General features: G+C 46.3%; 1 pseudogene; it reads left to right on the forward strand.

Annotated features, from left to right (window-relative positions):
* Positions 1-16,752, forward strand: part of LOC134204126 (symplekin-like) — a 54,367-nt pseudogene that overhangs the window by 14,726 nt on the left and 22,889 nt on the right.

The raw sequence follows: 16,752 nt of genomic DNA on the forward strand, positions 1-16,752 counted from the left end.
TTCCACGGTCCTTGAGCACATCGGCGAGTATGCGTGTCTCTGATGAAGTTGAGAGATTTGCAGTTCCAGAACCGAGTTTCCAATCGCTATGTCCCTTTTCGTCGCAGTGGTCTCGCCGTGGTTCCGGTCCGTATCTCTTGTTGATTGTTCGTTGCTTGATTTTTAGGTGGCTTGCAGGGCTCGACACCAACCCCTAAATTTCGGAGGACCATTCCTCCTATTTCCGGTGGACCATGGTGCACAGTTTCACTAGAGTCCCTCGCTGGCACTCGGACGATGATCAGCCGCCCTAACATGGAGAGAAGAGCTGTGAGCCGATCCTGACATGGAGAACAGACCATAAGATTTGCACCCGAAGAGAGCAACCCCTTCCCTGTCAGCATACGACCAAGTTTCACTGGGGTTGGTTACCTCGATCTTCCCTAGGTTGCTCGTATCCCGCCAGCACCGCGGGGAGGTAGGAAGGAGTTGCTGGGTAAGAGGCTAAGGACCGCAGATGGGGTCTATTTTATTCCTTCAGGTACGAAGTACCAATGGTACGCTTTACCCAACATTTGCTGTGCCAGAATCAGTCTATTCGGTGTGAGACAGCAAAATTACTTATTAAGATTGCTTTATCAGATGAATTAAATCGTTTCCGTGGGAATTATCGACAGCATTTCATTAAATACTTTCAGACAAATTTCCAGGTGAATTCTCAGGAGGAATTTCCTGAGATGGTTTTCGAGCAATTTCGAAGAATATTTGTAGCAATTGGTAGAACCAAAAGAATTTCTGAACGAACTTTTTAAGAAAACGTAGAGGAATTTTACGGAAAAAATCTGGATGAATTTGATAGAATTCTCGGGAGTGAGGTGGTGGACAGAGAAATTCCATGACCTAGAAAGGAATTCAAAGGGAATTTCGAAGAGCTCTGGAAGTATTTTATGAAAAGTTCAAGGTATCTGTGGAATTCTCGTGTAACTTCTGAAGCAGCTTCTAGTGAAATTCCTGGTGGAGCTTTCAAAAGATTTCCCGAAGGAAATTATGAACAATTTCTGGATAACTTTCGAGTGAATTTCGAGGATGCCGAACTGGTAGGAATTGGTGAAACATCAGGAGGAATTCTAAGAGAAACTCCAGAGGGATTCTCGAAGTAACTTCCTGAGGAATTCCAAAAGAAACTTCCGAAGGAATTTCTGATGAATTTCCAGAGGAATTCCTGAAGGAGCTTAGAGGGATTCCTGGATGGACTTTCAGAAGACTGGTGGAACCCCTGCAAGAACTTCGAAGGGGATTCCCAAGAATATCTGGAGGGAATTCCTGAAAGAACTGAAAGTTTCTGGAAGAATTTTCTAGGGAATTCCTGAGGAGCTTCCGAAGAAAAAACTCTCTGTGGAACTTCCGGAGGAATTTGAGCTGTTTGAGGAACTTCCGAAGGAATTCCTGGAGAAGCTTCCGAGGAATTCTGGTGAGAACTTCAGGAGGATTAGCAGTTGTTCTTGTTACTCAGTGCAAAAAAATACTGCTCTTGATTTTACTCCACCCAAACGGATTTTTATTGTCTTAATTGGTAAAGTTCAACTAATAGGATATTTGCTTAAATGTCGAAAATCAAAGACACGCCTGAGCCACAGGAGCATGCGTTGCTGCCACCCAGTGCATTTCAGTGCGCGCGCTCCTGTGGCTCTGGCGTGCCTTTTTTGACAGTTTGCCATGACATTCAGAAAATTCAAATATCTCTCTATTAGTTGAACTTACTCGTTTCTCCATCTAAGAATTAAAGAGTATTTTGCACTGAGTGTAGGTCAACACTGCAGAAAGAATTCTCGAGAAACTCGAGGACCTGGAGAAAACACCTGAGAATTCCTGGAGAAATTTCCGGAAAATTCCTGGGAACTTCGAGGAATTCTCAGCGACAGACTTTCCGAAGATTCTGAGAACTTCGGAGAATCCTGGGCCTCAGGATGGTCCGGAGAATTCCTGGAGGAACGGAGAACTGAAGGAGAATTCCTGGAGGAACTTCCGGAGGATTCCTGAGGGAACTTCCAGAATTCCTGGAGAACTTCCGAGAGGGAACTTCGGAGCTGGAAGGAATTCCGAGGAATTCCTGGAGCTCGGAGAATTCCTGAGGAACTGCGAACCTGGCAGGAACTTCGGAGGAGCTGGAGGAACTTCGCGGAGAATTCCTCAGGAACTTCCGGAGAACCCTGGAGAACTTCGGAGGAATTCTGGAGGATGAACTCCGGGAGGAATTCCTGGAGATCGAATAACTTGGAGGAATTCCTGGAGGAACTTCCGAGGAATTCCTGAGGAAATCTGGAGGAATTCCTGGACTCGGAGGAATTCCTGGTGAGATTCCTGGAGGAACTTCCTGGAGGAACTTCCGGAGGAAAGAGAATTCCTGGAGGAACTTCCGGAGAGCCTGGAGGAACTTCGAGGAATTCTGAGAAATCCGGAGGAATTCCTGAGGAAACTTCCGGAGGAATTCCTGGAGGAACTTGAGGAATTCCTGGAGGAACTTCCGAGGATAGGAACTTCCGGACGGAAACTTCGAGGAATCCTGAACTAGAACTGGAGGAACTTCGGAGGAATATTCGGAGGAACTTCAGGAGGAATTCCTGGAGAACTTCTGGAGGAATTCCTGAGGAACTCGAGGAGATTCCTGGAGGAACTCTGGAGGAATTCCTGAAGAGAACTTCCGGAGGAATTCTGGAGGGAACTTCCGGAGGTTCCTGGAGAACTTCCGGAGGAATTCTCCTGAAGAGGAATGAGGGCTTCGGAGAATTCCTGGAGGAACTTCCGGTGAGATTCCGGAGAACTTTGAGATGTCTGAGGAACTTCCGGAGGAATTCCTGAGAGGAACTTCCTCTGGAGGAATTCCTGGACTTCGGAGTGAGAACTCCGGGTTCTGCTGGAGGAATTCTCTGAGAGAACTTCGGAGGAATTCCTGAGGAACTTCCGGAGGAATTCCCTGAAGGAACTTCCGGAGATTTCCTGGAGGAACTTCCGGAGGAATTCCTGGAGGAACCGAGTTCCGGGAAGGAATTCCTGGAGGAATCCTGGAGGAATTTGGAGGAGGGAACTTCGGAGGAGAACTTCCGGAGGAATTCCTGGAATGACCTAGAATTCCAGAGGAATTCGGAGGAACTTCCTGGAGAGGAACCTGGAAGTGAACTCCTGACGAGGAACTTCCGGAGAATTCCTGGAGAATCCTCCGGAGGAATTCTGAGAAGTCTCCGGAGGAATTCCTGGCGAACTTCCGGAGGAATTCTCGGAGGAACTTCCGGAGGAATTTCGAGGAAAACTTCCGGAGGAATTCCTGAGGAACTTCCGGAGAACTTTGAGAACTTCCGGAGAATTTCGAGGAATCGGAGGAATTCTGGAGGAACTCGAAGAATTCTGAGGAACTCCTGGAGGAATTCTTGGAGGAACATTCATGGAGCTCGGAGGAATTCCATGAGGAACTCTCCGAGGAATTTCCTGAGAACTCGGAGGAATCCGGAGGAACTTCCTGAGAATTCTGGGATCTAGACGAGGAACTTCCGGTTCTGGGAGGAACTTCCTGGAGAACTTCCGTATGGACTTCTGGAGGAACTTCCGAGGAATATGGAACAGCGGTGGGATGGCGAACTTCCGGAGGAATTCTGGGAGGAACTCCCGGAGGAATTCCTGAGGAACTTCCGGAGGAATTCCGGAGGAACTCTGGAGGAATTCCTGGAGTGAACTCGAGGAATTCCTGGAGTGAACTTCCGGAGGACCCCTGGAGAACTTCTGAGGAATTCCTGAGAACTCTGGAGGAATTTATGTCCTGAGGAATTCTGGATAGTCCTGAGGAATTGGAGGAACTTCCGGAGGAATTCCGGAGGAATCCTTCCGAGGAATTTCGAGGAACTTCCGAGAATTCCCTTGAGGAACTTCCGAGGAATTCCTGAGTGAACTTCCGGAGGAATTCCTGAGTAGAACTTCCGAAGGAATTCGAGGAACTCAAGAATTCCTGGAGAAACTTCTGGAGGAATTCTTATGAACTTCTGAGGAATTTGGAGGAACTTCCAGAGGAATTCCTGGAGGAAACTTCCTGGAGGAATTCCTCGAGGAACCTGGAGGAATTCTGAAGGAACTTCCGGAGAATTCCTGAGGAGCTCCGGAGGAATTCCTGGAGGAACTTCCGGAGGAATCTCGTGGAGGAGATCTCCGGAGGAATTCCCTGAGGAACTTCCGGAGGAATTCTGGAGGAACTTCCAGAGGGACTCCAGGAGCAACCTCCGAGGAAATTCCTGGAGGAACTTCCTGGGGGAATTCCTGGAGAACTCGGAGGAATTGAGGAACTCCGAAGAATTCTGGAGGAACTTCCGGAGAAATTCCTTGAAGGAGCTTTCCCGGAGGATTATTGACTTAAAAAACTCTTTTATTATTGTTAGTTGGCATCAAAGTCATGCTTGCGGAAAATATAAGCAGCTTCCCCATTTTCAATCCCCACGTCTGTCCGTCAAGATGCTCCTATACTTTAGTTGCGTGTTTTTGAGAATTACAGTACCAATGATGTCGATGCCATCCGCAAAACCAATGAATATTTAAAACCGTTGACACACCAGATCTTCGAAGTGTATCCTTCCAAAGCTATGTTGAATAGCAGATTAGAAAGGCATCGCCCTGTTTCAATCTATCTGACGTCACGATATAATCGGATGTCACAATTAGAAATTCTGACACTAGATTTGATCCATCCAGCGTCGCACGAATCAGCCTAATAAGCTTGTCCGAAAAGAGCAATGGGTTGGTTTATGATTTATCAAGGGTTCGTCGCAAAAGTAAACATCTGGTCCGTTGTTGATCGTTCTTTCGAAAACTGCTTTGATATTAGTCGACAAAGGTCTGAAATATATATCAGCAGATAGTGGTTCGATATTTGGCCCCGGAAGGTCCTCACAATCTATGACATCTGAGACAGTCTACCAAACATGATCGATTTGAGAACACGTATTGCCATTTGGGTGTCTTCAGTGTGCTCTTGAGTCCTGCTACACTGGGAATATAAATACTTGAGCAATTGTGTAGCGGTGTAAATCTGGGTATATTATCAGGAGCACTTTCAGTGCAGCTAACAATATGACGTTCCCTAACCCCACTCCTACGGTATCAAGCGACCCGTGCCGGTGGGATGCAAAGTCTGAGGGGTGATATAAATAGCATGTCACATCGGAGCCCTGTGGGGTACCTGGGCACCCCCCGCACAGTATAACGTCCCCTTACCACTATTGCGGGAGCTCTGGCGTGGCGGACCTACACATTTTCCTCGTTGACCAAATGCAAAATGTGTCTACCAAAACCAAAAAAACAAATTTGAGTGGAGAGGGAGGAAGGTCTCATCTAGCGGTGAATCCCTTCGCCATACGAAGGGTTTTAATAGGTCGCTCCACCGATCGCCAGGGCAGGCGATACAGAAGAGCGTGGTAGGAAATGGAGGTGGTCCCGCCCATCAGATCAAGAGATGGACGGAGCTATTAGACCAGGGTCATCACGAAGTGATGACCAGTCACAAGGGGGAATGGAGGTCAGAAAATGGAAGTGATTAAGCAGACGTAACGGACGTAATCATGTCCATTATGAACAACGGCGGAAGCACAGCAAGGACCTTAAAGTCCGTTCTGACCTCTGCAACATGGTTGTAGAGGCAAAGCAGGAGGAAGCCCCTACAGGCGCAGGTATGAGGCGTAATGGACGTAAATTGCTGTCCATTATGAACAACGGCGGGAAGTACAGCAAGGACCTTAAAAAGTCTGTCTGACCTCTGCAACATGGTGGTTGTAGAGGCAAAGAGAGTAAAGTCCTGCTGCAGGCAGGTAAGGAGGCGTAACGATGGACCATGTCCATTATGAATAACGAGTGGGAAGTACAGCAGGGACCCAAAAAGTCTGTCTTGACCCTCTCAAAAGCCATGGGTTGTAGAGGCAAAGCAGGAGTAAAGTCCTTGCTGCAGGCAGGTAAGGAGGCGGAACGAAAGATCTACCAACTTGGCTTCGAGGAGAAAGAGTTGGCAGTGAGCCAAGCGGTGAAGCCAGGGAAAGCTTTTAAGTCGAAGACTTGAGTCCTTACGAAATCAGTTCTCCTCTACGAGACTACCGAAGTTCGCCGGAAGAAGGCTTGCCCTTGGTGGGAAGTTGTTAATCACAAAAAAGGCGCGAAGAAGGGAGCGAAAAAGCGTAGAGGAGGCGAAGGCGCCATTGGTCGAGAAGAAACGCCCGTAGAGGAAAAAGGGGCACAATGGTCATGAAGGAAGGACAGAGGGCGAAGCAATTACATCGTCAAGGCTGATGGCGGTGGGCAGGTCTGTTCGGCATCCAGACGGCTCGGTCACGCAAGTAGCTCAGTTAAAGCTCAATCACTGCAAGGCAGCGCAGTCGGCACACGAGAAAAGACTAATATTGCCTTGTTGATCAACCTGCGCCTGCATCCCCTGCTAAAATACAGTAGTTAAGGTGGATAAGTCCTGAATAGTGACCATCTAGACTTGCGGAGGTACCCATCCAGGAGATAGTGTCATCTTCTGATGATGAGGGTTTTGTTATAGCAAAGGTAAAGGAGTTTATATTGTAGCTGCTACTGTCTTCCAAGATGGAGCATAGAGCAGTGTACTAGGGTGTTAGATAATCTTGTAGCGAGACTAACTGATCTTAAACCATTAGTTGTAGCAGGTGACTTCAACGCGTGGGCAGTGGATTGGGCCTGTCGTTCACTAACGCTGTAGGTCACATTCGTGCTAGCGTCTCTAGGTACTGAACGTAGTCCTGCTAAACGAGGGCCAAACGTACAACGTTCAGAGGATCGAGTGTCGGTGGCTTCTGCAGCGCTTTCATAGTAAGAAAGCATTTGTTTGAAGAGCTGTGTAGAATGATAATAATACCCATGGGGGATGCATACAGGATAGTGATGTGGACCACAGCACACCTGAGAATTCCTCCGAGATGTTAGCCAGGATCCTTAAAGGTTTGTTCCCGAAGCATGATCATTCGGATCGGCCCGCCACACCGTATGAGTCAGTCAACTGGTACCGCTAGTGACTAACGATGAGCTTATCGCCGTACAAGAAAACTTGTTAAATAAGGCACCATGGCTGGATTGTATTCCAAACCTGGTCCTTCAGACCGATTCTTGCCGCCCAGATATGTTCAGAAGCTGCCCAATGTTGCCTGGACGAAGGAAACTCCAAAATCGTTGAAACGGCAAAGTTGGTGCTATTGCCTCTCCCTGGAGAGCCTTCGGCATATAGACCAATTCTTCCTACTCGACACACCAAGATGTTAGAGGGTGATTTGAATCATTGACTATTGCAGTTCACGCGTGGCGTTTGTTGAGGGGTGCCTGTCTCATTGGTGGCTGCGGAGTCCCTTCAATGACTTTGGGTATGTCTTTTTCCTTCCGACCTGTGCGTTTTTGTCACCGATGATAAATTTCCCCACGACGCCGTGTTTTGGGTATTCTAGTTTCAACGTCAAGGTTGCGACGCTTAACGAGTATAATTTCATCAAATCGCGAAGTGAAGATCAGCCTGATATCTGGCTATTTTGCCACTATTTCCGCCATCGTCCTATATGCAAAATTTTCTGTTCAACGCACATAAGAAAAACTGCCGCAGTTGGAGCTTCGTCCCATTTTGATAACGCCGCGAGACTTCGGTTCACGCTTCCAATGCACCTAACACTGAACATAAATCACCGAAACATGTGCCTATTCCGCTCCGCTGAAATATGTTCAATCCGAACGGAAATTCTACTGCAGTCATCACAACCCGTCGTCGGGTGTTTTCACATTCTCATCTCTATCTCACTCGGGGAGCCCCAAACGATTTGGTTATGCATCCATTTGTCACGTGTCGTCATTCCTCATAAAAGTACTCTGGCGGGCGAGCAGAGCACAGAAAAATAGGATAGCAAAGGAAAAGCTTCACTTCTCCACCTGAGCTATGAGGAGGAACTTGGAAAAAATGTGATAGTCATTTGGCTACATGCAATCCGACGGGTTTATGTGGATCTGTACTTTTTTTCTCATCATTCTCGTGAGTGATGCGTTTGCTCCCTGGCCACTTCTCATGGGATAACTGAGGGTGATGGAGGGCCTTTTACGAGAAACAAAAGAGCACCGCCACCATCCATCAGATTGCAGCAGAGCCATGTGGTGATTAAATGGAGATGATTCTCTGACGCCAAGGCCACTCAGTCAGGCAGGTTTTAGCCCCGTTTGTTTGCTTAGATTTACATCCGCGTACTACCCTTGCTTCATCACGTTTGCAGTAGTATCCGGGGCGCCAGTAGAAGTTGAAGCCATATGCAATTTTGGTTGACTTTTATCTTTATCAAGTTCTCTTTTGTCGAGTGGCGTTTCTACACGACCCTTCTGTCGTTTTACAGTCATGGGCATCGGCATGAGCGGTGGGAGATTTTCTTCCACATTGTACAGTGGAAAACTTCGCTGAAGCAAGTGGAAAATGATCTGACGCACTAAAATTGCGTTTGCTGAGCTATGCAGAACATCAGGTTTCCAGCTTATATATGAGTTTGTTTTAATTTGAGTTTGAGTTTGAGTTGTAGATGACCATTACGCGTGAAAATATTTATCAAAAAATGTCAATAATTGAACTTAACAGCAAACAGTTGTAGCCGGTCCCGCCTTGTGCAATTTTAATATGCCTTTTTTCTGATTCTAAAAAGTATTTCGTTTTCCATTCAATAGCAAAAGCTTTTAATAACAGTAACAATCCAAGTCACAAACTTGATTGCCAAGTGTTGATTTGCTTGCAGTTGAATTAGAAACTCTATTTGACGTATCTTCACAAAACTGTACATTTGAACAGATCTTGACATTTCAAAAGCCGCTCACGTTACTTAATTTCAAACACGGGTAGTTCAGTGGCAATACGGAACCACCTCTCTCCTACTTGTACCAGTGATGCGATTGTCAGATCACGTGTCCTTCAGACTGCTATGTCGTTTTATGTGTCGCAGCCTTTAGTAGCATGTTTTATCCGGCAAACATTGGGAACATCTTTTCCTCTTCGCATGGTACCATACTCGGTAACATCAGCCGAACGAATAAGGACTCAATCGGTAATAACGGCACAAGGACGCATTTTTGGTTAGACGATATCGAAACCAATATCCAGTTCCAGTCAGTGCAGTGGTGGTGGGGGAAAGAGGGAAGAGTCGGGAAATACATTATATTTACTCTCACTGATCATAGCTTTTTGAAGAGTTCTGTCTTGCCCTCAATACGTATGATTAAAAGTCAATTGCTACAGAGGGCAACTCATTCTGTGTGCATCAGCACAGTTATACTAAGATATACATTTACAGTAAGCGACAACTGTCAATCTCACTGGGGATTGTGTTCGTGGTGTGATGTGCAAGTCTAACGGTGTGGGAGTGGCTAGCTTCATCTGTTTCAGGGCTGAGTTGCTTTTGGGTTTTGAACGAGTATCTGATGTAGACAATTTCTTTGGTACAAGATAAAACCATCTTTAGTTCTTCGGTGGTTCGCATTGAGAGTAAAAATTCAAAGGTGCAGCTCAATCAGATTGTGTCAGTAAAGGAGACATATTAAAGTAGCAAAACGAGTCCTGTGTTGCTTAGAGGTTGGCAATAAAAGTATAAAAGCTTACCTATGTCAATTACATTAACATCGGTGGAACCACATTATTTTCTATATGTGACTGTTCAGTCCGGCAAGACGGTTGAAGTACGGTATTTAATGACACAATCAACCAATCAGAGCGCAGAATATCTCTTGATCAACATAAACAGCGCGCTGTTCTGCAAGCGTCATTCAGTTGTTCAAACGCCACGGACGAAGCCAGTTTTCGAAGCAGCAGACTCCGAAAAGAATACAGCAACGAGCGAGAACGAGACTGACCTGATATCCTGCTGTGCGGCGGATCAGTAATGTGTCGAGCTGTAGAGTGAGGATTTTGCTGATGCACGCCACCGACGTCGTCCGGTTATCGCTGCCGGTGCAGTGGTGTGGCAGCAGCGAGGCCGCTGAAGAATTTGCATCCGAAGAACACAGAACAGCGAACCAAACTGTGCAGTAGCTCTGTGTTTTGCTCCAACGTTCGCCCTTTTCAACACCATCTAACCGGCTCTTTCAGAGCCAATTCAGAAAGTTACGAATAATTTTCTTCAAATCCGGAAAGAGCGGAATAATTTTCGACGGCCGTTTTTCGGCTCATCCAGAGGACGATCCATCGTCAACAGGCAGCCAGTCCCGCACCTGCTCCATTGCAGGACGGCAACCACTGGTGTTGTTCATCTTTGCTCGGTCCCACGAGGGGAACGGAAGCGAAATCCACCCGACCAGCAGCAGCATACAGTCCACCTAGCCTTCAACATTAGTTTTGGTCTCCACGAACCGGATGTCGGCGCGATCCAAGGGCTGAGTTTATCCAAATCAGAGATGAATTAAAGGATGTGTTGTGAGCAAAGAGAGAAGCATCAGAAGCAAGAAGGAAAAGGAATAATAAAACATTGACTTAACAAAACTAAAGTGAGATGTGAAAAACTGACTTCAACCAGAAGCTGCAAAAGCTTTTATTGAACAAAGCAGAAAGAAGAAGAAAAATGCCACCAAAACGAACTAGTGAAAAGCTCAGCTGACGGTGATACTACTGCAGCTGATGAGGAGCTCGAAAGCGCTGATCCACAACTGGAACAGCGCTATGGAACGTTAAGGAATCCAAGCCAAACCTTGTAAGAAAGCGGTTACTAAATTTTATCAGACAGTAGCTCAAGTGAAGGTTTATCAACGGAGTGTTGAGAACACGAATGCTGAGTTCACCCAGCTTCACCAGCAGGATCAAAGTCGCGCAATCATCATCTGCTGCCGAGAGGAACATGATAACTACTTCCTCAATGTTCGCACCTTACGAGGAAGTGTCCCGTACTGAGAGTTGGCTGGAAAAACCTCACAAACCCAACTCTTGTGCTGCAGAATGCCATCAACCAGCCAGTTATCGTCTCAGTTTTTCTCCCGCGTGCCGCCACCAACATTTGATGGACGGTATGGAGCAGCACTGGGAAAAATTCCCAAAGCATGTTCAAGGATGCGGATGGAAGCAATGAGTCAGATCGCACTGTTATATCATTTGGAGAAAGCGTTAATTGAGATGCAGCTGGTGATAGACGCTGAAACGGTTACCGACGGCAATTATGCATTACTTCCGGGCAACTGCTGGACGAAAGGTAATTCGATAACCGACGGATGATTGATCGTTACGGCCGGTCTGCTTTGGAGTGAAGAAGTTAATAAATGCATCATTCAAATGAGCGAGATCCCTTGGTGAGGCTTTCGATGGCCATGTCGAAACCCTAAGTTTCTGGGCCAGGACTTTACCGATGTAGCTGAACAGGCGAAGTTGTGTACCTGATCGCATCAGATCCCTGACGACGAAACAAAAAGTTATGGAGTCAACCATGAAGAAAGTAGAGTTACCCATATGCTTTACACCATCGATTTCCCTGAAAGAGCGCGTCGGTTCTTAAAAAGGTGCCAAACATACTTTAAAGATGGTCTATCCAAGCATCGAGCCCCCCACCAAACCTAGCAATCCGAAATATCTACCTGCGAAGATAAACACAGCCAGCGTTGTCCCCAGCAGACCAACGGTGTGATTTTTTGTACCAACAATCATCTCAATGTCTATGCCCAGTATTTAACGAATTCGTCGGTGAGCCAAAGATCGCTAAAGTGAAGAGAGAGGAACGTCTGCTTTAACTGCCTGAGGCGTGGGCACCGCGTAAGTGATTGTTCCTCGAAGAAATTGCTCAAAGTGCAACTGGAGATACCACTCATTGGGTTACACCTGGAGGAGTCATTCCCAAACACAGCGATATCACCGAGGTAAAGCAGCATAACAACTCATCAGTTCCAGTCATCCCGCAAGTATCAGCTCAAGCCCCGATCCAGTTTCATCATGCAAGCTATCGACTAGCGGCAGCACGTTCCACGAACGCCGTCAATTCTCATGTTCCAGTGAGGTCCAGCAATCAAGGTTCATTCACCGCTGTGATCAACGTCATGGATCAAGATCTGGCAATCATATCCGTGTAGAGTGCTTCTGGATTGCACTGCGCGAGCTTCATCACGCAAAGTCTTGGGTCAAAGCTACAGGGATGCCAACACAAGAGGTGAGTGTCTCATTACGGGTATTGGTAGTGCTAAGTCAATGATTAAAACAAATTGGTGTTCGTCCAAGTCCGCTCCAGATGTAACTTTGCGTTATCACTGTCGTGTCTAGTATCGCCCAAGATTACTAGTCTGCTCTTCTTTCACGATTGATATTGACTTGGGAACATCCCCCCTGGTATCGAGCTATGATCCAGCGTTTTTCGCGGCAAATCGAACGCAATTGACATGCTCGGCTGGGGATGGATCACTTCATGATATTCTGAAACCAGGTTATGTGGAAGTTGTCTGAGAGAATCTTCCCTGGGCTATAATTTCTAATTTGGTTGGCTGCGGTGGAGGATCTTATTATGAGGGCCGAGTTCAGAAACAGGTTTACAATCGCTCACCGTATGTGCAGATCCCAGAATAAACTTAAAAGTTTTGGGGAAATAGAGTAAGTGTTAATCCGGAGCTTGTACCGACTACTGAGGATGCAAGTAAACTGACATTTCTGGCAACCTCATCGTCGTGACAATAAAACCGGACGTTATATTGTTCAACTACCTTGAGGACAATGTTGCGCCATTGCTCGATTCTCGTACTATGGGGCCGCAGATTTTTCTAATAGAAGCAAAGTTAGCCTGTAACCTGGACTTAGAAAATCCAATACGATTCCCTTTATCGAAGAATATGAGTCGCTCAACCACGTAAGGAACCAGGAGACTAATGATCCACAGGCTATGAAATGGCAGTAATTTCCTCATCATGCCGTCTCCGCCCATCAAATTCGTCAACTATGTCGTAGTCTTTGGCCTCCAAAGGTTCAAGGACTTTCTCTAACGATGGATGTTAGTTGGGCCTACTGTTCAAGCCGCTGATTTATCATCGATAATTCTTCGATTTCACGTTTCAATACGTTCTGAGCGCTGATATTGCGTACCGCCGTCTGTCCTAGGACCCCAGCCACTCCGATGCACGTATTTTTTTGGCGTAAATCTCCAGTGAAAGGCTTCGTGTGTTGAACTTTCAACCGTTACATGCGGAACAGCAGCAGCTCCATTCTCAAGGCAACGAGGGCACTTCTCCAGCTGGCTCAAGATGAGAAAGCAAATTTCCATTAGCATCCCGCGTTATTGAGGAAAATTATGTAGACAACGCCTGTTTGACTGCAAACCACATTCAGAAGCTGAGAACATCCAGCGTCAGCTGATTACTCCAATTCGGAGGTATGCAACTCCACAAATGGTCTTCGAACGAGGCTCAGTTCCTCTTGATAATATTCCACCATCTGAAAGAGATACGATTGTGAATATAGTGAAGCGGAGCCAATGAAGTAATTAAAACGTTAGATTGTGGATCCCACCTGATGAGTTTATTTTTCAGTCAGTTCTGCGGAAAACATGAAAGCTCCCACAAAGCAAGGTAAGTATTATCTTCATTGCAAAGGTGTATGATCCTCGGATTGATCTCCTGTTGTGGTAATAGCCAAAATACCAATGCAACGTCTGTGGATTAGTAAGCTAGCAGGATGACAAACTAGACATTGAGCTTAGTGCTGAGGTACAACTCATTCATCGATGCCGCCCTACCAATTGCTGGAACAAATTAGAATTCCAAGACCTGTTGGTTCTCCCGATGCTGTAGCATATGAATTGCATGGATTTGCAGATGCTTCGAAACAGGCATATGGTGCCTGCGTGTATATATTCGATCTGTACACCCAATGGCAGCGCTACTATGAAGTTAGTCACCAGCAAATCGAAAATAGCTCCCATTTCTCCTGTTAGCCCCAGGATGGAACTCTTGGTCAATTTCTGCTTTTCGATTGATTGTTAAAATTACAGGAAACAAATGAAAATCGAGTTTTCTTCGACAAATTTGTGGACTGACAATAAGTCGTCTTAGCGGTTCCGAAAAACCACTTGATACCCTCAAAGAATTTGTACGCAACAGAGTAGCAGAAATTCGTCTCCAAACGATCAATTTATTTGGAGGTATGTTCGGACAAACAGAAAATCCCGCAGACAGTTTCTAGAGGACAAACTGCCGCTGAACTGTCTAGGAACGACATGTGGGTGGAATGGACCGCATTTTCTTTCGCTCGGCGGTATATACGAAACTGACGTACCAAACCTTCCCAGTGACGACGAAATTCTGGAATTGAAACAAACGTTAGTAGTGCACGTGGCAATGAAATTTGAAGAGTTTCCTATTTCGACAAAAATTGAGTCCTTCCGTATCCCAGCGAATCGTTGCTTATGTTCCGCGCTTTCCACCACGGGAAGAAGATCGTGTCGTAACTCCTTATCTATCTATACAAGAACTAGCGAGGGGCAATGATAAAGATAGTTGGTTCCATTCAGCAACAGGAATTATTCCGTGAGATAGAGAAGGTTAAAGATGGAGACAATAATCATCGACTGGCAGCTTGAATCCCTTTCTGATAATGACTTGTTACGGGTGAGGAGAACTCGCCATTCTCAGTTACCGTACCTGGCCACAAACATCAGCTTATTCTTCCCGACAAAACCCAGTAACTCGGAGCCTAATTGCAACAATCCATCGTGGAGAATTTGGTATCGTGGGACTATCTAGCGTGATAACCATCCTTAGACAAAACTTTGGTTAAGTTGAACGCCAACTGACTGTCTCGAAAGTGTGATAAGAAACTGTGTAACTTGCTTCCGTATTAGTCCAACTACGATCGATCAGCAAATGGGTGACCTTCCTTCCATAGAGTCAACGAGGAACCAGTTTTTGCCCAAGCAGGGAATCGACTACGCAGGACCCATCCTCAGGAACAGGCGGCTCTGGAAAGCGACTCAGTTAAGGGTTACATTTGTACTTTTGTTTGTATGGCAACAAAGGCCATTCACTCTGGAGGCAGTAGGAGAATCTTTCAACGGAAGCCTTTTTAGCAGCTTTTTCATCGATTTGTAACGGAAAGGTACCCACATACCGTACACACAGCGACAATGGTACTAATTTTATTGGGATGTCAGAGCCAAATCAGCTCTATGTGGATGCTCTGAACTAGTTACCCAGCGAAAACTGTTCGAGCTTGCCAGACCAAGGAGATCGTCTGGCGAACCATTCCTCCTGGCTCCCCATTTCGGAGGCCTATGGGAGGCTGGGGTGAAAAGCGTGAAGTCTGTTCCCTGTGCGGTATATCAGCCAGCATCCCTTACAATTTCGAGCTTCTACACTCTTATGCCAAGGGAAGGCCCTCAAACCCAGACCCTTATTTGCGCACCCAATGACCCTCAAGATCCGGGAAGCCCTAACTCCTGCTCATTTTATGATTTCGACGTCCTTCCATGTCTGTTCCTGAACCGTCATATCTACAAATTCCGGCCAATCGTTTATCCTGTTGGCATATGTCCAACAGCTACGCGAGCATTTTTGGAACCGCTGGTCTAGAGAATATTTGACAGAACTGGGTGGCGGCGAGGCAAGGGATCCAGAACGAGGAATGTCAGACCTGATTTAATCGTGCTGGAAAGAAGAATGTTCCTCCGCAAAAATTGGAAGTTAGGTCGCGTAATTACAGTGTACCCTGGGCGGACGAATTAGTTAGAGTTGTGACGTTAAACAAAATCTGGAATCTATAAAAGACCAATACATAAATTAGCACTAATACAATACTCGATAACCCTCAAATCCTCTGATCCAAAAATTGCGGCATTAGCACTTCCTTGGGGAGAGCCGTTCAGTCCGCAAGACGGGTTGAAGTACGGTGATTGGTCAGATAAAATCAACCAATCAGGAGCGCAGTGGTCATCCTGATTCAACTATATAAACAGCGCGCTGTTCTGTGCTGCCATTCAGTTGTTCAAACGCTACGGACGAAGGGTGTCAGCCAGCAGACCCGAAAGGAAACAAGCAGCAACGAGCTAGAGAACGAGACCGACCTGACATCCGCAGCCGTGCGGCGATCAGCAGTTGTGCGTCGAGCTACAGCCGTAGGAGTGCGAGGGGTGGTGCAGCTGATTTGCTGATGCATCGTCACCGACGTCGCCTGATATCGCAAGCGTTGCGTAGTGGTAGTGGTAGCAGCGAGGCTACGAAGAAATTTTGTATCCTGAAGAAAATGAATACATAGAATGAAGAACCAACCGTAGCCTCTGTGTTTTGCTCCAACGTTCGCTCCCTTTTCAACACTATCTCAACCGGCTCTTTTCAGAGCCACCCAGAGTTAATAATAATTTTCCAAACTGAAAGAGTTAATTTTCGACGGCCGTTTCCTGGCTCATCCAGAGGGGACGATCCATCAACAGGCAGCCAGTCCCAGACCTGCCTCCATTGCGACGGCAACCACCGGTGTTGTCCATCCGTGGCTCGGTCCCACGAGGAAATCTGCTAACCAATCTGACCAGCAGCGCAGCATACAGTCCACCTACCTTCAACAATGACTGAAATGAATTTACACAATCTCCATACGAGCGACTGAAACATTAAGTGCAATTTTCTGACAAAATTCTGACCTAAATGGCGACGTTTGTGATTGGAAATGCGCATTATGGAAAATAATAGTTTCTAACAAACACCAGAACAGCTGAAAAAATCTGATTTTGCATGAAATTACTGAAATATAAAAAAAATCAGAACACCAAAAGT

This window comes from Armigeres subalbatus, unplaced genomic scaffold (genome assembly GCF_024139115.2).
Source record: "Armigeres subalbatus isolate Guangzhou_Male unplaced genomic scaffold, GZ_Asu_2 Contig41, whole genome shotgun sequence".
Taxonomy (NCBI): domain Eukaryota; kingdom Metazoa; phylum Arthropoda; class Insecta; order Diptera; family Culicidae; genus Armigeres; species Armigeres subalbatus.